Below are 3,974 nucleotides of genomic sequence, written 5' to 3' on the forward strand. Positions count from 1 at the left end.
AAATGGGCAAAAAGGGAATAAATTCCCGCCCATAAAGGGTGAATAGTCGGTTGGGCGGCAGCCCTGGTCGGTCTCTGCAGACCTGGAGGCTCGAGACGTTTGTTTGGAAAACTCACCAAGTCTCGATTCTGCCACCTCCTACCTCTGTGCAGATACCCCGCCAACCCCCAAGGACAGAAATGACAATGTGTCAAGTTGGCGGGGCGTCGGGCCACCTGCTGCCGGCCATGAGCATCCAAATCCCCGCAAAAGGGGCATTTTCATTTCTTCATCGGGACTTCCGGCAATTCCAAGTTCAACTCATTAACGTTGTTCGCAGACACTTGCCAGAAAATGCAAGTGGCCACTTTGCCGGGCCGACTCGCTTGCCCAAGCGGGAAACCATCAACCGAAGGCCCGGTAAGGCGGCCGAATCTGACCTCATAGACTTCCACACAACGGGACTTTTGACTTTCCCGGCCGCGGGTGGCCTCCACCCGGCCTCAGCCATCAGCCCTGCCTGCCTCCAGCCGCCTTCTGGTTAATGAGTTATCCAGCCTGGCACTTCGGTTGCGCCAGCGAGACCAAGTCTCGGCTTTGGTTAATGATTTGAGCCGAACCGACCTGCCCCCCGCCACCGCGGGCTGAACTCGGGCAGGTCTGCCGATTTCCCGACTCCTTTCGGGGCCTAATCGGGTCGCGCGAGCCGCCTGGCGCGATCGGGGCCCATGCCCCGGCCTCTGCCAGTCCTCGGGCAGCCGCTTTGAAGCCCGACCAAAAACCCGAAAAATGGGCAAAAAGGGAATAAATTCCCGCCCAAAAAGGGTGAATAGTCGGTTGGGCGGCAGCCCTGGTCGGTCTCTGCAGACCTGGAGGCTCGAGACGTTTGTTTGGAAAACTCACCAAGTCTCGATTCTGCCACCTCCTACCTCTGTGCAGATACCCCGCCAACCCCCAAGGACAGAAATGACAAGTGTCAAGTTGGCGGGGCGTCGGGCCCACCTGCTGCCGGCCATGAGCATCCAAATCCCCGCAAAAGGGGCATTTTCATTTCTTCATCGGGACTTCCGACAATTGCCGAGGTTCAACTCATTAACGTTGTTCGCAGACACTTGCCAGAAATGCAAGTGGCCACTTTGCCGGGCCGACTCGCTTGCCCAAGCGGGAAACCATCAACCGCAGGCCCGGTAAGGCGGCCGAATCTGACCTCATAGACTTCCACACAACGGGACTTTTGACTTTCCGGCCGCGGGTGGCCTCCACCCGGCCTCAGCCATCAGCCTGCCTGCCTCCAGCCGCCTTCTGGTTAATGAGTTATCCAGCCTGGCACTTCGGTTCGCCAGCGAGACCAAGTCTCGGCTTTGGTTAATGATTTGAGCCGAACCGACCTGCCCCCCGCCTCCCCCGGGCCTGAACTCGGGCAGGTCTGCCGATTTCCCGACTCCTTTCGGGGCCTAATCGCGTCGCGCGAGCCGCCTGGCGCGATCGGGACCATGCCCCGGCCTCTGCCAGGCCTCGGCCAGGCCGCTTTTGAAGCCCGACCAAAAACCCGAAAAATGGGCAAAAAGGAATAAATTCCCGCCCAAAAAGGGTGAATAGTCGGTTGGGCGGCAGCCCTGGTCGGTCTCTGCAGACCTGGAGGCTCGAGACGTTTGTTTGGAAAACTCACCAAGTCTCGATTCTGCCACCTCCTACCTCTGTGCAGATACCCCGCCAACCCCCAAGGACAGAAATGACAAGTGTCAAGTTGGCGGGGCGTCGGGCCACCTGCTGCCGGCCATGAGCATCCAAATCCCCGCAAAAGGGGCAATTTTCATTTTCTTCATCGGGACTTCCGACAATTGCCGAGGTTCAACTCATTAACGTTGTTCGCAGACACTTGCCAGAAAATGCAAGTGGCCACTTTGCCGGGCCGACTCGCTTGCCCAAGCGGGAAACCATCAACCGGCAGGCCCGGTAAGGCGGCCGAATCTGACCTCATAGACTTCCACACAACGGGACTTTGACTTTCCCGGCCGCGGTGGCCTCCACCCGCCTCAGCCATCAGCCCTGCCTGCCTCCAGCCGCCTTCTGGTTAATGAGTTATCCAGCCTGGCACTTCGGTTGCGCCAGCGAGACCACGTCTCGGCTTTGGTTAATGATTTGAGCCGAACCGACCTGCCCCCCGCCTCCCCCGGGCTGAACTCGGGCAGGTCTGCCGATTTCCCGACTCCTTTCGGGGCCTATCGCGTCGCGCGAGCCGCCTGGCGCGATCGGGGACCATGCCCCGGCCTCTGCCAGGCCTCGGGCAGCCGCTTTTGAAGCCCGACCAAAAACCCGAAAAATGGGCAAAAAGGGAATAAATTCCCGCCCAAAAGGGTGAATAGTCGTTGGGCGGCAGCCCTGGTCGGTCTCTGCAGACCTGGAGGCTCGAGACGTTTGTTTGGAAACTCACCAAGTCTCGATTCTGCCACCTCCTACCTCTGTGCAGATACCCCGCCAACCCCCAAGGACAGAAATGACAAGTGTCAAGTTGGCGGGGCGTCGGGCAACCTGCTGCCGGCCTTGAGCATCCAAATCCCCGCAAAAGGGGCATTTTCATTTCTTCATCGGGACTTCCGACAATTGCCGAGGTTCAACTCATTAACGTTGTTCGCAGACACTTGCCAGAAAATGCAAGTGGCCACTTTGCCGGGCCGACTCGCTTGCCCAAGCGGGAAACCATCAACCGAAGGCCCGGTAAGGCGGCCGAATCTGACCTCATAGACTTCCACACAACGGACTTTTGACTTTCCCGGCCGCGGGTGGCCTCCACCCGGCCTCAGCCATCAGCCCTGCCTGCCTCCAGCCGCCTTCTGGTTAATGAGTTATCCAGCCTGGCACTTCGGTTGCGCCAGCGAGACCAAGTCTCGGCTTTGGTTATGATTTGAGCCGAACCGACCTGCCCCCCGCCTCCCCCGGGCTGAACTCGGGCAGGTCTGCCGATTTCCCGACTCCTTTCGGGGCCTAATCGGGTCGCGCGTGCCGCCTGGCGCGACCGGGGACATGCCCCGGCCTCTGCCAGGCTCGGGCTGCCGTTTTTGAAGCCCGACCAAAAACCCGAAAAAATGGGCAAAAATGGAAAAAATTCCCGCCCAAAAAGGGTGAATAGTCGGTTGGGCGGCAGCCCTGGTCGGTCTCTGCAGACCTGGAGGCTCGAGACGTGACTTTGGAAAACTCACCAATTCTCGATCAGCCACCTCCTACCTCTGTGCAGGTACCCCGCCAACCCCCAAGGACAGAAATGACAAGTGTCAAGTTGGCGGGACGGATTTGACTCGGTCGCCGAGCCCTGGAACTAATTTTCCCGCAAACGGCTTCGGATTTGCTCCATCCAGACTTCCGGGACGAAACTTGACAGGCCGTATCTCCGCACTCCCGGAGCGCAGCCGCACCGTTCCGGCACCCATCGACGCGGCTGGCCGAGCCCGAGCGAACGCACCCCACGGCGGACGGCTAGGCCTTTCCGATTTTTTCACCCTTTTTCCCGAAAAGATTCCAACTGGCAGGGACATTCGCCCGACGGCTTAAAGACATGCCCTTCTGCCACACTAACGTCCCCGCCTTCGTTTGGCTATGTTGGCTTCGTCATTTCCCGTCTTTTATTAAAGATACCATCTTAACACGCCGGTTAACCATTTGCCAGAGTTTTCGGTTAATGGTTTGCCACCTTCAACCCATTTGGTTAACCATTTGCCGCCGACAATTTTCAGTTCATCAGTTGCCACATTCAGACTTTCTTCTCCGGTTGCATTTCGCGGACTTCCAGCGCGCTCGGCTTCGGGTCGGCCCGCAGGAATGTGGTAGCGTTCGATGCCGCTTGCCTTCCTCTTCCCCGCGCCGCGCACCCGACGAGCACAGCTGGCCCACCAGCGGAGATAGCCGTCGGAAAGCGGTCTCCAGCCAACGGCTGCACCTCCGCCGGCCAAAGAGCCTGGCCGCACGCCGTCGCTGGCCTCCGGTGCGACCCGTCCGGC

The sequence above is a fragment of the Pristiophorus japonicus genome, unplaced genomic scaffold, assembly GCF_044704955.1.
Source record: "Pristiophorus japonicus isolate sPriJap1 unplaced genomic scaffold, sPriJap1.hap1 HAP1_SCAFFOLD_1759, whole genome shotgun sequence".
Classification (NCBI taxonomy): domain Eukaryota; kingdom Metazoa; phylum Chordata; class Chondrichthyes; family Pristiophoridae; genus Pristiophorus; species Pristiophorus japonicus.